Source organism: Lepisosteus platostomus, chromosome 5, assembly GCF_059453375.1.
Source record: "Lepisosteus platostomus isolate fLepPlt1 chromosome 5, fLepPlt1.hap1, whole genome shotgun sequence".
NCBI lineage: Eukaryota > Metazoa > Chordata > Actinopteri > Semionotiformes > Lepisosteidae > Lepisosteus > Lepisosteus platostomus.
This window is the reverse complement of record NC_142615.1, coordinates 61,005,114-61,023,431: the sequence shown is the minus strand read 5'-3', so window position 1 is coordinate 61,023,431 and position 18,318 is coordinate 61,005,114. Positions and strand designations below refer to the sequence as shown.

Below are 18,318 nucleotides of genomic sequence, written 5' to 3'. Positions count from 1 at the left end.
GAGAGCGCCCTGCAGTCCGAGAGACATGTCTTTAACCCGTACAGAAAAGAGCTCCCTGCAGTCCGTGAGACACGTCTTTAACCCTGTAGAGAAGAGAGCTCCCTACAGTCCGTGAGACATGTCTTTAACCCATACAGAAGAGAGCTACTGCAGTCCGAGAGACACTTCCTTAACCCTGTCCAGAAGAGAGCTCCCTGCAGTCCGAGACACACGTCTTTAACCCCGTCCAGAAGAGAGCGCCCTGCAGTCCGAGAGACATGTCCTTAACCCATACAGAAGAGAGCTCACTGCAGTCCAAGAGACACGTCTTTAACCCTGTAGAGAAGAGAGCTCCCTACAGTCCGTGAGACATGTCTTTAACCCATACAGAAGAGAGCTACTGCAGTCCGAGAGACATGTCCTTAACCCTGTCCAGAAGAGAGCTCCCTGCAGTCCGAGACACACGTCTTTAACCCCGTCCAGAAGAGAGCGCCCTGCAGTCCGAGAGACATGTCCTTAACCCATACAGAAGAGAGCTCACTGCAGTCCAAGAGACACGTCTTTAACCCGTACAGAAGAGAGCTCACAGCAGTCCGAGAGACACGTCTTTAACCAGTACAGAAGAGAGCTCACTGAAGTCCGAGAGACACGTCTTTAACCCCGTACAGAAGAGAGCTCATTGCAGTCCGAGAGACAAGTTTTTAACCCGTACAGAAGAGAGCTCACTGCAGTCCGAGAGACACGTCTTTAACCCGTACAGAAGAGAGCTCACTGCAGTCCGAGAGACACGTCTTTAACCCCGTACAGAAAAGAGCACCCTGCAGTCCGAGAGACACGTCTTTAAGTCCATACAGAAGAGAGCTCCTTGCAGTCTGAGACACACGTCTTTAACCCCGTATAGAAGAGAGCTCCCTGCAGTCTGAGACACACGTCTTTAACCCCGTACAGAAAAGAACGCCCTGCAGTCCGAGAGACACGTCTTTAACCCCGTCCAGAAGAGAGCGCCCTGCAGTCCGAGAGACATGTCCTTAACCCATACAGAAGAGAGCTCACTGCAGTCCAAGAGACACGTCTTTAACCCGTACAGAAGAGAGCTCACAGCAGTCCGAGAGACACGTCTTTAACCAGTACAGAAGAGAGCTCACTGCAGTCCGAGAGACACGTCTTTAACCCCGTACAGAAGAGAGCTCATTGCAGTCCGAGAGACAAGTTTTTAACCCGTACAGAAGAGAGCTCACTGCAGTCCGAGAGACACGTCTTTAACCCACACAGAAGAGAGCTCACTGCAGTCCGAGAGACACGTCTTTAACCCCGTACAGAAAAGAGCACCCTGCAGTCCGAGAGACACGTCTTTAAGTCCATACAGAAGAGAGCTCCTTGCAGTCTGAGACACACGTCTTTAACCCCGTATAGAAGAGAGCTCCCTGCAGTCTGAGACACACGTCTTTAACCCCGTACAGAAAAGAACGCCCTGCAGTCCGAGAGACACGTCTTTAACCCGTACAGAAGAGAGCCCACTGCAGTCCGAGAGACAAGTTTTTAACCCGTACAGAAGAGAGCTCACTGCAGTCCGAGAGACATGTCCTTAACCCCGTACAGAAGAGAGCTCGTAGAAGTCAGAAAGACACGTCTTTAACCCATACAGAAGAGATTTCAGTGCGGTCCGAGAGACACATCTTTAACCCGTACAGAAGAGAGATCCCTGCAGTCCGAGAGACACGTCTTTAACCCGTACAGAAGACAGCTAATTGCAGTCCGAGAGACACGTCTTTAAGCCCATACAGAAGAGAGCTCCCTGCAGTCTGACACACGTCTTTAACTCATACAGAAGAGAGCTCCCTGCAGTCCGAGAGACACGTCTTTAACCCTTACAGAAGAGAGCTCACAGCAGTCTGAGAGACACGTCTTTAACCCGTACAGAAGACAGCTCATTGCAGTCCGAGAGACACGTCTTTAACCCCATACAGAAGAGAGTCGCCGCAGTCCGAGAAACACATCTTTAACCCCGTACAGAAGAGACCTCCCTGCAGTCCAAGAGACACGTCTTTAACCCCGTCCAGAAGAGAGCTCGCCGCAGTCCGAGAGACACGTCTTTAACCCCGTACAGAAGAGAGCTCGCCACAGTCCAAGAGACATGTCTTTAACCCCGTACAGAAGAGAGCTCTCTGCAGTCCTCTGACAGTAGGGGACACTACCTCCTGGGCTTGTGAACTGACCTGTCCGGCGGAAGAGGCCGAAGACGCAGCCGGACATTATCAGGACAGAGAGAGGAGGCACCAGCAACAGAATGATGAAGCACGACTTCTCCAGCTCAAAGGGAGACCGCGCCTGCCGATGGTCATCATCATCACACCGTCCACCTGGTGAAAACACGAGTGCAGGAAGGAGACTTGGAGAATGGCTTGCTTCGAAATGGGATAACAAAATGGGCTTCCCCACATCACAGTTGCCGTCTTTAAGAAAGGAAATAATCGATCCTTGGATCTTCTGTCACCAGAAACATTGTAAAATGCTGTTACAATGAGCAGTACAGTACGGACACGGAGTCGCTCCCACTAGTGTTCAGGTTTGGATGGAAACACGGGAGAAAGGGGGCTCTTGATCTCCGCAAATAAGCAGGGGGAGTGTCACAGTTTTAGCGTGCTCGAAAGGAGAATTTGTTTTAATTAATTAAATCAATACCCATCCAGCTTGAGACAGAGCAGTCTGAGAAATTAGCCCGAGTGTGAACTTTTCTATTGTTAATTGTCCATCATATTGTTCAGCGCTTTGGGATATTGTACGAAATATTTTTATGTCATTGTTATTTACACTCTTCTCGGATTGGTCCTGTTCATTATGTAGATTACCAATCGGGTGCTAATTAGAAACACCATGGCGTGTTTGGACGCTTTCAGCTCCCTGAAACTGCGCAGGTCGTTGTGTGTCATTAAAGACAGAAACCACAGGTGTTCGAGAAATGTTCTTTCCTGTAGCTGGAGAGAAAGAGCTCTGCCGACCGACACCCACTATCTCTCATTATTTTGCTATCTGACACCCGACAGCATCTAGAAAGAGGCTCCATACTTATCCGCACAGACGAGCCTGGTTCCAGTTCCGACAGCAACCCGGCCCTGCGCTTTCCCCGTGCAGTAGAAGAGCCCCAGGTCTGTTCGTGACACGTTCCGGATCCTCAGGTCGATGGAGCCGGTGGACGAGTTCAGCGGTGGAGAGAAGCAGGAGTCGGACGCGTAGTTGAAGTTGACCGTCTCCGCCTGGCTCTTACTGGCCAGGAGCCCAAGAAACACCGTCTCGTCACGCTGGACAAACCACATCACCTTGTAGCCAAGCTGCAGGTCACAGGGCAGGACCACCGTGTCGCCGGGTCCGACGGGTCTCACCGCGGCGCCGGTACCGGCTACCTCCCACGCGGTGGTACCTGGAGAGACGCGGAAAGGAATCTATCCCTCTGCAGAGAAAGCGCCTCTTATGTAGGATTGCACAAGCTATCACGTTACGTGTACAGAACTTCAGCAAAACAACTCTAAATGAAGTGATTTACCTTGACTAATTAGTAGCCCTAATCTATGGTGGATACGAGTTCAATAAACAAGTGAGTCAATTAATGAATTATTGTTTCAACTAAGTCACTGCCAATCATTTTCACCGCGACTACATACAGATCGATATCGACCAAAACCTTCTATCACCTAATGTGGCCTCTTCGCTAAAGTGCAACAGAGGGATCATTACAAATCAAGAGTACCGTTTTAAAAAGTGGTCACTGTGCATTATCTCTTCTTAAAAGAAAAAAATACAACCAAACCGTCTTTAATGTTCGTAACCGCCGGAAACCCGGGACTAGACTTCTATCGGTTTTGTGTGTTTTAAGAGCTGGTTATTGTGCAGCCACCTAAGTGTCAGTTTAAGATGATATTTCAGTATTTTGGTTGAGAAATACCTGCTCCCTGGGTCGGTAGCCGGGACATGAGCGCCACAAGAAAAAATGTAGAGTTTTTCAAGTTTTCAAGTCCCGATACCGGCGATTGACGGCGGACACAGGCGACAGCTCCGCTTTGTAATGTTACACTTAGTCAGGTAAGGAAACGTTTAGCGGTTCCCCCCCGCTAAGGTGAGACTGAAATGCGTGTCTTCGACACACGAAGGTATACTCACAGATGAAGAAGAGCAGATGAACTGCACCATGTAGCCCGTTCATCTCAGCCGCTGTTGAGCCAGACTGACAAGGCGCTGGACTCACATCCGGGGGAGTTCACATCCGGTCTCTGGCCAAGAGATTTCACCGCTGCTCTCTGAGGCCGGAGCTGACCCGCTGTGAGGTGTGGGCGTTTCTAAACTCAGTTCTCATTTTAATAAGACCCCAGGGGGAGCGGCTAGGGCCCTCCTGGGTTTAATTCAGGACTGGTCGTGCTGTCTGTGTTGCATGTTCTCCTTGAGTTTGTGTCGGCTTCTTCTGGGTGCTCTGCTTTCCTCCCAGACGTGCAGGTGGGGGTAAGTGGGTTCTGGGCAAATTGGCCCTGGTTTCCTGTGATGGGAATGACTTCACTATGGGGTAGCACTGGTATAAAACTAGCTTGAGATGAAGAGGCAGAACAGATCCCAGCCTGGGTCCATTTTTAATGGCGAGATTTCCTTTAACATGGGAGGGGGGGGTCTTAGACTCACTCCCTGGATGACTGGAGTCAGTTACACAATTCAACTATTTAATCAGACAGACTTCGGTACCCCTACAGTCACTTTCCGGAGGGGCACAGCTACTGAAAAAAGGGCCTTTAAGCCTATTTTACATTATAATTATACAGTTAATTAAATAATTAGACCAGCTATGTGACTGTTACGACCCTAAGTGTCTAGGGGAAAAGGGGTAAAACATTTAGGATAATTCTTTTGGAAGCAGGGGGGGTTTTGGTGAGGGACTAGGAAGCGTGATAAGGGTAAGGAACTAGAGTGGTGCCAAAGGAAAGAAAATAAACAAAAATGGAGCTGGCTAGGACAGTGAGCGAAAGCTAATCTGACTACAAAAGAAACCCCAAAACACACGGTCTTCGGCGTCTTCAACACCCTAGCTAACCTGCACTGACTACCCAAAACCATACAAGACAAGCGGCACTCACCCGTACTTAACTAGTGTACTAATACAAAATCTTTAGCAATAATCAGTGAAACAAAAAGGCTAGTCAAATTGAAAAGGCATGCCACTTTCCCATAAACTATAAACTATAAACTAAAAACTTCCTGTAAATTATGCAACATGACAGCGTTTTTTAAAATCATTTCCCTACTCATTGGCATTTTCACATTCACCCCTGAAGCAACAGGCCCAAAATAACATGATCCAGGAGTCTAGTTTAATTTGTACGAGCTTCATCCCATGCTCACACTTTCAAGTCAAAATGGCTGCATTTTCAAAAAAATCCCACCAGGCGGTGCCCTTTTGAATCGCTGCCATTTAGAGGCGCAGCTAGGAGACATTTAACGCTCTGATGAGGAAACAGTTGTGCGCATACAATACCTGATACTTCTCCAAGCATGAGACAGCAGCTGAATGTATTTTATTTACCCTCCTAACCTGCTAAGCACACTATATCTCCCCCACGGTCCACCAGCCCTACCGCCCTGTCCAGCCCAGAGGAGACCCCTCCTTGACGTTTCTTATCCTGAGCGACTTCAGTTTCACACGCTAATTCCATTCCTTTACGCGGATCTAACGCCAGTGAGCAAGGGCGGCTTACGAACTGCAGGACACGCGGAAATCCCTCGCCCGGATCAGACTCAGTTCTCTAAACGAAATCAAGCTTCTTTTTTACACTTTCATGGAGTTCAAGTGATCTAAAACATTTATTAGTCCTCCATGTGCAGTTTATAACCAAGGCCCCGCAAGTGTGCGCCAGATGAACAAATTGAGAAGACCGATAGCACTAGTTTTCCCAGTTACTTCTCATTGCTAAAAAAAACCCACTTCCAGATGCAATACGGACACTCGTTAACAGAGGAGCCATTTAAATTGAAATTTTGTTTTAATAAGTTTTTAAACACCAAAAACACAAAAAAGGAGACACATATATGACAGAATGCAATATATCTCTGTAATCAAGGTGTAACAAATCTTTGACAGACCTGCTAGTCTGATGAAGACCGGTGTCTTTAATATCCCTGAGATGTGATCACAAACTGCTCTCCCTTTTGAAAAATGTAATTACTTGCAGGGCCAGCCCGAGCTTTCTAGGGCCTCTAGGCAAGGTCTTGGAACACTGCTATCGTCAGTTCCCAACACAGCCTTATTGTTTTAACTTAAAAGGCTACACTTGTTCTAAAATACAACATGACCATTAATATGAACACCATCACAACCCAGATCTACAGTGTACCTAGTAGTAAAATCACAGATTAGAGTCTGATTCACTTCACCTACAACTTCCTAGTCATGAAGACCACAATACAATCACTACAGGATAAAGTTTAAAGTGCAAAAATAAGCTTGACAGTGCAAAAAAAGCAGCTTATATAGGATATTTGGTAGAAAAAATAAGGCCTTTGTAGGCTGATGTCAGCCAGTAAGAACATTATAGGAGAGAGTCACTAACAGCTAACAGCTCCACAGCAATGAGACTCTCTCTCCTCTGACCATGACTGCTGAACCCACTGGAGACCCTGATGTGGACAGAGTCCCCAATCCCTGTATCTGTACCTTCCCTCAGCTTCCCAGTGACCCCCAGACTACTGAGTCCTGGTCTGATCCCCAATATACTGCACTGTCTCTCCCCATCACCCCTGCAGACTGTGTCCATTGGAATCAACAGGACCAGAGTGTCTGTCTTCTGTCTCCACAGTCACCTGGACACCAGGGACCTTAGGACTGAATCCATTCTGACTCCCAGTTTCCACGTGTTGATCTGCTAGAGGACTGATCACTGAGCTGCTTTCAGGGGTCTGGGCATCATCTCTCCTCGTCGGCTTATAGGTCCTGTCATTCCTGATCGTCGTCCTTGATCTCCTCATCCTGATCCACACTCCCAGGATCGCGATGAGGACTCCAGCAACACCAACACCAGTGACACCAGCGAGATACTGACCAGCAGACACACCTCTGATCTCTCTGCACAGGACTAAGAACAGTACAAACTCTTCTACACTCGAGAATGTCCTGGAGTTAAAAACCTCAGACTGAGAACAAGAAGTTAAGGGTTACAAGATTTGAGGAGTTCTCCTGCACCTCAGTCCAGTCTTACCCTCCAAGTGAGAGACACAGTGCTGACAGCCTTCTGGATGTGTGAGAGCAACACTGTGTAGATCCCCTGATCAGATTTCCTCAGGTTCTGCAGTCTCAACTCCTGATTCTCCACTGACACTCTGTCTCTGTACTGGGGGACACAGCTGGCTGCGCTGCGCTGGACCCTGCTCACCTCCCACAGTGACGATCACAGTGCTGATGGTGTTTCCCTGAAGGTCCCTCACTGTGTAGCTCCCCCGATCAACTGGAATGAGGGAGCGCAGTGTCAGAGAGCTGTTCTGCACTGACACTCTCTGTTCGTACCCAGGGCCAGGGAGCCCTGCGCTGCTCAGAAAGTCTCTGGGAGACTGGACAGATTCTGCAGGATCAAACAGCACCTCTGCTGGACCAGCAGTGTTGAGGGGGAGAGACAGAGAGGCACCAGGCTGCAGGCTGTGGACTTCTGAGTGAGCTGAAAAGGGACAGGTAGAAACATGTTGAATATTTAGTTTTACAACAATACCTTGAGTTTGGACTGCGATCAGCTTCATTTTATATTTCAAAATGCAATTTCACAAGTACACGCCCCAGTCATGTTAGGTTCAAGTTATGGTTGCATCAATACATTTGCAATTCACTTCAAATGTTGTTTTTGTTTCATCCAGTCTGTCCTCATCTAAAGGAGATACTAACTTTTTAAACCTTTTAATTCTTCTTTGACATCTTAGAATGCCCTTAAACAAACATATCCCCAATAAAATCATAAAGCAAGCAACCTTACCGTTCTTGGTTAAATGGACAAAAAAGATTAATTATTTTGGTGAAAAAGCAAATTTACTGCCATCAGAGCTTGTGATCAGTTTTAGGATGTTGGAAAAACGTTCCCCCTTTCCTCACTGATCCTCCCACAGTGCCTCACATCACCTCTAGGTGTCGGTGTATGAGAAAATATCTCAGCTGTGATTCCTCTACACAGGTAACGCTGACACACTAATATGCTGTTGAGTCGATATTTAAACACACAGGAAGAATCTCCTCTGCTAATATCCCGTACAGAGCAACTTGTGATGGATTCATCAAACATAGAACATGTTGGGATACAAAGAATTTCAGGTGGAGAGCTTCTCTTTGTCTCCTCGGACAGGACAGCAGCTCACTTCGTGAGGACTGAGCCCATCACCAGAGGTCTGTGAAATAAAGCAAAGAGCTCGGCTCTTCTTCTGCAGGGCAAGAGGAATTTTTACCCAACCAATGTTTCCGGAAAACGTTTTACTCACAGATGACAGCCGGGAGCCTTACTTGCATTCCGAACCCTGTGCACGCAGTTATGAGACCCGTACATTAGTTCCACCTTAGATCGGCCTTACAGACCAGATTCCAGTTCAGCATTTGACCTGATGTCCAAGGGACCTTGCCCATTCTGTTATTTTAGGAAACTCTCAATTTCCTCTATCAGGAATCCGCAGGTCAAAAACGTTCTCCCCTGGCTTCTGGGAGCCAGATGAGTTAAATACGGAGTCAGATTCTCATGCGCTTTATCCAGAATTATAGCAAGGGAGAATCGAGCAGCAACACTGGGCAGTAGTGTAGGTTTCACTGGCTGGTCAGGACATTGGCCTCCGAGATGCCTTGTTTTTGAATAAGGCCACGTGCATGTCGTCTGTTGTGTTGATTAGTTGTTATTGTCATTGTCATTCTTCAGTGATGTGTGATCAACCCAGTTGGCCTCCGATTTATTGCTCCCTTGCTGAAACTGTGCCAAAGAATAAAGATCTCGGGTGCCCCTAACTATACTGACCATTCGGCTACATTCCTGGCAACACAACTTGGGAGTTCTGATGGTCAGTTTAATTATTGATTATCCCCGCTCAGTGCTTTCTATATTTGTAACCCCCATTTTTCTAAACAATTACCTAGAACAGCCAGGTCCACCCTCTGAAGTAAGTGCTCCTTATCGGCTATGAGGTAACACGTGTAGATCTGGCCATCAGAGAAGGTGGTGTGGTGGACGGTCAGAGATAAATCCACGCGGCTGATCTTCTCTCGGGACATCTCGACTCTGTTCTGGAACCTGTTGTCAGGATAGCCCTTCCCGCCCATGAACTCATAAACGCGGTAATCCAGGGTTTCCCAGAAAACGTGGAGTTTGCGTTCGGGGATCCCAAGGCTGTAGGGTTCTACATCACAGGGTAGAGTGACCGAATCCCCAAATTTTGCCGTCACCGGGACATGTTCCGAGGAGACTGGGCGATGGGGAAAAAAAGCAAGAACGTGTGAGGGAATTTCGGAATAAATTAAATCCCATCCCTCCGTTTTCTGATCACTATTTCCAATTAAGAGTTGCGGGGGATGCCAGAGCCCATCCCAGCATGCAACAGGTGCAAGGCAAGGTACAAACCCCATGAGACGCCAGGCACACTCTGGGGCAGACACACACAGCTGGGACACACACTCACACCCAGAAGCCAATTCCACCCAATAGCATGCATCTGTGCTTGTCAGAGGAAACCGGGACACCACTAACTACAGCACCCAATATATCCAATTGTACATCCAATTTAGAGCTGGTGGCTTCACAGACACTTGCACTGTCCCATCAAACAACAGGAAAGAGGGTGAGGCTCATCTAAATGAGGGGTCTCCAAACCTGGTCCTGAAGAACCTCAATCCAGTTAGAGAAGTAGTCTGGGTCCAGTTAGTCCAGGAGTCCGTGTCCCTGGTCCAGTTAGTCCAGGGGGTCTGTGACTCCTGTTCACTAAGTAAAGGGGTCCGTGTCCCTGATCCAGTTAGTACAGGGGTCTGTGTCCCCTGTCATTACAGGGGTCTGTGACCCTTGTCCAGTTACTACAGGGGTCTGTGACTCTGGTCCAGTTACTTCAGGGCTCCCCAAAAGCTGCCTCACCTGATGACAGAATCAGCAACAGAATCCATGTGGTTGACCTGTAATAATAATAACAATAATTCCTTAAATATAAAAGTGGACATTCCATTCAAAGAGCTTTACAGGTCATGTGGATCCCCTCCACCCCCACCAGAGTGCATCGAAGAGTAATGAAGCCAGTTCAGAGATGGGGATTATTAGGAGGCCATGACTGGTAAAGGCCAGGAGGAAGTTTGGCTAGGACACTGGGATAACACCCCTACTCTTTTCCAGAAACACCCTGGGATTTTTAATGAGCACAGTGACTCAGGATGTCAGTTTTACAGTATATCTCATCCGTAAGATGAGACCTTTTTAAAGTCCAGTGTCCCCGTCACTATACTGGGGCATTAGGACCCACACAGACTGCCCCCTGCTGGTCCCACTAACACCTCTTCCACCAGCAACCTCAGTTTTCCCAGGAGTCTCCCATCTAGGTCCTGGCTAGGCTCTCCAGTGGGGCTACCAGCTGGGAGCTGCAGGGTGATATAGCTGTCTCTGCTGTAATAAAGTAAAGCAAGGTTTTACATGTACTGGCAAAGACTGTCGGTGTAGCTCAGAAATCATCTGGAATACTCTGATCCTCAGTTTGGAGTTACTGTCGGCTGTGGATTAAATATTCATGTGCTACCATTGTCTTATAACACTTCTCTGCCTCTGAGCTGAACTAAATGCACGCTCCAGAAGTAAAATATCTGTTAATACAAAACAATATTATTTGATAACAAAAATGATTAGAAACCACTTTGACAGCACCTTTCTGCTCTCTTTTCTCCTGCCAAGCACTTCAATCACTTCCACTGAAACCCCTGGACACTGTCACACTGTCATCACAAAATATCACCCAGAAACAGAAACAACAGTTAGCCACTACCACACAGCTGGATGAGCTCCTCCAGTCAGGACAGGAGGCTCTGCTGTACACAGAGAGGGGTGGGAGAGAGGAACAAGCTGCCCAGCCGTGTTGTTGAAACCGATACCCTGGCTTCTTTCCAGACACACCTGGGTGAAGGGTCAGTCACCCACTAATTACCAAACCAGCTAGAAGACTGAGAGGCCTCCTCTGTGTCTTATGTTAATAAGGAAACACATGATTGTGATCAGTACCAGCAGCTGTAATCGTATCTGGGGAGCCCTGGGCTTAGTCCCAGTTTGGTATGGTCCACTCACCTTCCTCCTCCTCCTTCACCCGGGTTGGGGACCGGCAGCTCAGAGAGCCGGAGTTCTGCATAGGTCACCATCATCATCATCACCACCACCACCCTCTTCATCATCGTGCACGCGGGCGTTTATCTACAAGGAAAGATCAAATCACCCCCTGTGCTGACAGAAACTGGTGACAGACCCTGGAGTCCTGGTTTGAAAAGGAACTGTGTCCCAGATGGGAATTCTTCACAGTGGGACTGCACCACTCACATTTATAACCCAACAGCGCCCCCTTTTGCTAACATCTCGTAATGCACACTTGCCAAATTCTTCCTGGTCTTGAGTAATCAGCAATCAGATAATGGGATATCTGACAAGTAACTGGAACTTGAACTTGAACTTTATCGCCATATGTGAATGATACATGTACTGGTACAATGGAATTCTTACTGACAGAAAGTCTCTCGGTTAAAACAAGTGCAAACACACAATGTGCAGACAGTGCATCAAGACAATATACAAACAGACAGCAGACAATGTTCAATGTGCAAAAATAAATAAATAAATTAGAAATGATAATGAGTTAGATGGTGTAGGTGTGGTCCGAGGGGCATGGCTAAATGTGTTAATCAATTGCACTGCTTGTGGGTAGAAGCTATTTTAGAAGCTGGTGGTAAGTGTCTGTAACCTCCTGTATCTCTTGCCTGAGGGCAGTGGGGTGAAGAGCTCATACCCGGGGTGGTGACTGTCCTCTGTGATGGCCAGAATTCTACCACGGCAGTGGTCCTCATAGAGATGTTTAATCTCTGTGAGACCACAGCCGATGATTTTCTGATCAATTAGGGAATAAGACGGCTTACTCTTGTAGGAGCAGAGTCTTTTGAAGAGAAATCAGAGCTTGATTTCTGCAGCATTAAGATTGCTGCCGGAGCAGAAGTCTGCAATTTAAAGAATTGGATTGGATTGACATTTTTATTTAGCTTTTCTATGGATGAGAGCAAACACCCACCTAAAGCATAAAGAAAGTCACAATGAAAAAACATGAATAATCAAATCATTTAAATACAGTTGTGTACACAAACTATTGTATAACCCTGTGTCACAGATCATTTTTGAAAGTATTGATTCATAATATAAAGTTTAGAGAAACCTGGATACATATACAGCTGATATAGTAGGCTATGGTAATAAATACTGTAATGTTAAATTTAAATGATTTAAATATATTTATCATCACTATATATATATAAAGTCAATGTAGTCTTCAGGTGATATTGCATACTTCCTTAATATTTCAGTGTTTGACATTAGCTTGCATGGCTGAAGAACTGAGAGCACTGACCGAAGATCAGCATTGTCATAACCCACCTACTTCATGAGGAATGAACCAGGGAGACAGGTACAAGGGTGAAGTTGAGGTGGAGGAAGAGGTGCTAGATTTTCACCCAGGGAGCTATTATGTTAAACACTGTTAAGCATTAAGACAGTCACACAACCTTTACTGCAATTTCCCTCACAGGATCAATTAAGTATCTATTTAGATTGTCATCTTAAGCATCACGCCTTTTGTGTCAACATCTTTATTACACTTTTAGACACAAGTTATCAGATGAAGTTAGGACCTCCGATTTACTTTCAGTTTCAACCATGTTGTAGTTGTTAGCAAGGGTCAGACAGCTCAGTTTATTACTCCTTATTATCCCAGCTGAGTCAGGTGCAGCTCAGTGTGACAATGCACAGTGATGAGGCAGAATGCTAGTCCTTATGAACATGTTAAACAAGCAAAAATATTTCCAATTTATAATGAAAATAATTTAATAATAAATATAAAAATAATGCCATTTGTTTTAGAAAATAGAAACTGCACATAAAATTAATATTTTATTTCTTAGTGCTAAAATGAGATGAATAGCTGAAATTGCTAGGACTCGTGCAAGTATGAAACTAAAATGGCAAATTTCAAGAGTCTCAGTCAAATGTCCGGATCGAGTTTGTAGTTGTGTTTGTTGTGAGTATTCACGACACCATTGTGATCTCTGGTTTTGGCAAATAATTCACACATTGCTCTGAGAATGCGTAACCTGTTTCGATAACTAGGGCCCTGTTGCCCAGGCTATGTTACATTTTTCATTTTTCTAAAGGCTCACACTTGGGCAGTGTACGAAAACAAATTCTAGATCATCTTGAGTGCGACTACAATTTCTCAGTGTAGCACAGAATACTGATAAAAGAGACACTGATTTATAATAGAAGTGACTACATTCCCTAACAGTCCAGTTCCTAACCTTGTGGCCTTCACAACTCTGAACTTTGCATCTCTAGAAACAATCACACATTAACAATGAAATAGTCATTACAATTTTGCAAATTAATAATACAATTAAAGTGTGGGAAACTAGGTTACACAATTTGAAAGAAATCCCAAGAAAAAGAGCATAAACTTGTTTTGCATGTCTTGCAGCAGAATCTATTGATATGGATATAGGATTCTAGATTATAGCTTGAATCTAAAGCCTTGTGTATCTGGATCTAATAATGCTGTTCTTCAGACCCGGAACACACAAGATGCCCCCGGTATTTGGATGAGAATAGTGTTCCAGTCCTGCTGGATAGCCTGGCCATGTAGTGAAGCCCGTCAGGCTGGAGCTCAGTTTGCTCTGAAGACCCGTTACCCTGTGGACAGGACAAACACCAGCACATTTAATCACCCTGCGGTACGGATGTGGCACTGCACACCCTGGGCTGCCAGAGCTGGACATCTTACTCACACATGCACACATACACCCTGGGCTGAGAAATTTGGCCAGGATGCTGGGGTAACACCCCTACTCTTTTCCAGAAACACCCTGGGATTGTTAATGAGCACAGAGAGTCACGACCTTGGTTTTACTTCTCATTCGAAGGACAGTGTCTGTTTACAGTCCAGTGTCCCCGTCGCTATACTGGGGCATCAGGACCCACACAGACTGCAGGGTGAGCGCCCCCTGCTGGTCCCACTCATACCTCTCCCAGCAGCAGCCCCAGGAGTCTCCCCTCCAGGTACTGGCCAGGCTCACACCTGCTGGGCTCCAGTGGGGGGGCTGCCAGCTGGGAGCTGCAGGGTGACACGGCTGCTGGAGGAATGACTAAGCGTGAGAGAAACCCATCAATCTGCATGGCCCTGGCATCACTGATCCCTTCTGCATCACTCATCCAGGGCAGGGGGCACCTACATCACTCAGTCCCACCTGGACCATAGGGGAGGATCTTTGCTAGACCCCCATTTCACCTCCTCCTCCTCCTGGTGGAAAACCAGCCCATCCCACTGCTCCCTCCAGCGCAGGCTGGTGTTCTCCATGGACACGGGCTGGGACAGCTCATTGCGTATCTGAAATAACAGCACCGGGGGTTGGAGTCTGAGCCCGGGTGTGGACGAGGACCTGTGTTCCTGCGGAGGTTGCATTTCACCAAACAACATCACAAATCCCTGAAAAGTCTGCAGATATTTTGACTCCGTCCTAGCAACAGTAGAGCTGCCAAGGAACAGAGGTGTAAACATGCTCAAATGGCCAGTCAATGCCCTGAAACTAGTTATATCAGCATTGTCACCACATGACGGGGGTGTTAATGCATAGCTGGGGAAAGGGCTTTGTAGCTTAACCAGTAAAGTAGTAATAATAATTGCTTACACTTATATAGCGCTTTTCTGGACACTGCACTCTTTACACGCTTTACAGGTCATAGGGAATCCCACCACCACCACCAATGTGCAGCATCCACCTGGATGATGCGCCAGTCTGCTTTCAGGTAATGAGGTATCCCACTACCCCCACCAATGTACAGCCACCACCTGGATGATGCAACATGTGGCTTTCAGTGGGGAGGAGAGCAGAGGGATGAAGCCAGTTCATAGAGGGGGATTATTATTAGGAGGCCATAATTGGTAACGGCAAATGGGAAATGGGTACATCCAAATAAAAATTGAATCGCCATTGAAATTGAAAACCCGTGGAATGATTTTGATGGTGCATCAACAGTCCCCTCTATAATTTATTTAATCGAGCTTTTGAAGAGAAGATCAGTTTATTGGTCATATACAATTTCTTGCATGAGGAATTTCTTTTTGCAGACCACAGCTTGCTCTCCATGAGACACACAGATAGGGAGAGAGAAGCTTGGGGTCAGAGCGCAGGGTCAGCCATTTACATGGCGCCCCTGGAGCAGCTGGGGTGAAGGGCCTTGCTCAGAGGCCCAACGGAGTAGGATTCCTCTGCCGGCCGCGGATACGAACCAGCAAACCCTTATAGCCACAGGCACAGATCCCTAGCCACAGAGCCACTGCACTTCTTACAGATCTGTAAGAAGGGATGAGCTAACATTTCCCATTCTAGGCATGCTACATGGGTACAGACCTGTCCGCACAGAATTATGCCTGTGATTTCAGATAAATAGGTACTTCCACCAAACACTAAAACTCAAGGGTGTGGACGCCCTGTTGTATCCAATCTGTTGTTCTTGGTTTTCATTTGTCGGATCTTTTTGGAATGTTTCTGAAGGTTTTTTTCCGATTGGAGGTCGTGGGTTATACAGCGTAAATATGGATAAAATAAATTATATTTCGATTTCGGCATGTGAGGTCTTGACGTGTTTGTATAGAAGGAGTGTGCAGACTTTCTATGGACATTGTGTTTTAAGGTGGGGTTTACCATGATTTGATAAACTGATATGGTTCTTTAATGACAAGGAGTAGGATGAGGTTTGTAGTGTTAAAGAGTTAGGGGATCTGCAGGAGACCCTGTTTTTCCCTACCTGGCCTAAGAGATGTTCTGTCATTTCAGGGTCATTCAGGTTCTGTAACGAACAGTTCTTTCCAGACCCTATGCGGACGACACAGTCCGACGGAGTGGGGAAACACTAGGGAAACGTCATGCAGGAAAATGGGGCTGAAGACAAGGGGGCGTGTCCACGGTGCGCTGGTGCACGGGGGAGGTGTGGCCGAGGCGAACAATCCGAGAGTAGTCCTTAGGGAAAATCCAAAACGCAAGGGTAAGTCCAAAACCAGGAGATCCATCAGAGCAAGGATTTAAAAACCACGAAGGCTGGGTCGGAACCGGCGGACAGGTAACAGGAACGGGAACAGAGGTTAAAACCTTAATGGGACCAGGCGCTTCCAGGTCCCGGACTCGCACGATATGGAAATCAGATGCAGAGCCCAGATGAGCGTCAGCGCCTGGCTTTTAAGGTGGGCTGGGAATGGGAAACGGGTGCAGAGAATGAAATCTAAAGTGAAAGGGCTGGAGCACCCTTAAGGAGGGGGGATTATAATCGTGACAGGTTCAGGCTTTTATCCAGAGAGATTCTGACCTTCATCACCACCCTCTTCTCTACAGAGACAAGCAAAAGGAATGTGAAGACATAACAGACAGGTAGGTGGCACAGTATCTGCATGGAGTTTACATGTTCACATCTGCTCATGGCAGACAGCACCCCAGTCTGGAATTGAACTCAGGGCTCTATCACTGCAATGCTAACCACTGTGCCACTATCGTTTCCTTAATGAACTCTGTCTTCTTTTCTACTTCCTGACAGTATGAGGCCACAGCCAGACTAGTGAGCCCAGACTCTCGGACTTGTTCCGCTGACGTTATAACCTACGATATCACGTTTCCCCTTGCAATGTTTCTAACTATTGCTTACTTCTTTGAAATCAAACTTATTTATTTTCTTTGCTGTTTTAATGACCAGAACTGAAGCTGTGATCCAACTTCCAAGTTCAATAGTCGGGTCAAATTCTAATAATGGACAAAAACAAGCCAACCCGAATACAAAGATAGGGTACTTCCTACGTTGACGTTAACTAAACGCTCGAGGAGTGACAGAGCTGGCAGGAGAGCAGCACTGTCACGGCTCTCCCATTGTAATTACAAAGAATGAGCCAGGGAGTCCGCTGCGAGGGTGACATTGTAATAAAAGGAGGGGAGCTAGGGAAAACGAGCTCAGAGCTGTGGTCAGCCAGAAAATATTGATATGTAGGAGAACGGAAATGCAAGTTTAGGACACCTCCCGAGTTTCTGATCGGTAACACTATTTGTCATGGAATGAATTTGCAGCAGCAGAGCGCAATCCCATTTTTTTTTCCGTCTCGCCCGCATCATCTATCATCTCCCCTCCCACCCCTTGTTGCTTCCTTTCCTCTTTTCTGTCAGATTGGGCATGACCAGGGCATGCTGCAAAAACAGTCTAAACGAGCCCACTAAAAACCCCAACCAAACACAGATGGTGGTCCGCTTACTCTTGGAACAGAAGAAGGAATACTCCTTGCTGCAGTTGTTATCTCCCCACGTTCCCGTCATTCATCATACTCCTGGAGTCTTCGTTCAGGGGCTGTGCCTTGCCCCAGTGGCGGAAAGTGAGGCTCTCCCCATCGGACCACTTCCAGGGATCGAGGAACAAACCAATCCACACCCATGTGTTCCGTGCCTGCTTGTTGACTACGGCGTTGTCACTTGGGTTCCTTATGACGGCCAGGTCAGTGTATCAGTCCCGGCAGTACTTCTGTGCTTCGGTCCAGTTCTTCTGTTCCTGGATCAGGGTGTACTGGAGCGCAGCGCCACCGCCGCTGCCGGTCACTGGAAACACCCGCCCACCCGTGAGAAACATTTCGTTTCGTGAGCTGGCCTGCTTTTTCTTAAAAGCTCGCAGGGGAGGGCTTGCCCTGCTTTGTGTTCGTAATTAATGTAGGAGGATCTGCCGAGCTTAACCTCCATTTGCCCTTATGCAGCATTTTGTGTCAACCACTGGCAAAACAAAATAATCCCAAATAAATGCATTATGATTTCATGTTTTAACATCTTAAAATGTGAAAAAGTCCAGGGGGGGTGAATACTTTTTCACCTCTGGGCAGGAGTGTGCACCAGCCACTGTATAATGTACTCATAACCTTTCAAAACAGTAAACAGCAATAGACAAGTACCTTACTCCTCTTGGAAATGGATTTTAAGCTTGATGGTGGAAGTCTGTTTTCACAGCTACTCTCCCACTAAAGTTGGCCTCTTAACTCTTAATGTTGCGCCAGCACCTCGGT

At 46.8% G+C, this 18,318-nt stretch overlaps 1 long non-coding RNA gene across 2 annotated transcripts in view; it reads left to right on the top strand.

Annotated features, from left to right (window-relative positions):
* Positions 1 to 18,318, top strand: part of LOC148670536 (uncharacterized) — a 408,685-nt gene that overhangs the window by 134,066 nt on the left and 256,301 nt on the right. Inside the window, exon 2 of one of the 2 annotated variants that reach the window (XR_015937039.1) lies at positions 16,083 to 16,252. This is a non-coding gene — a long non-coding RNA (uncharacterized LOC148670536). The remainder of the gene's footprint in view (positions 1 to 16,082; positions 16,253 to 18,318) is intronic. The other variant, XR_015937038.1, reaches the window with a different exon arrangement.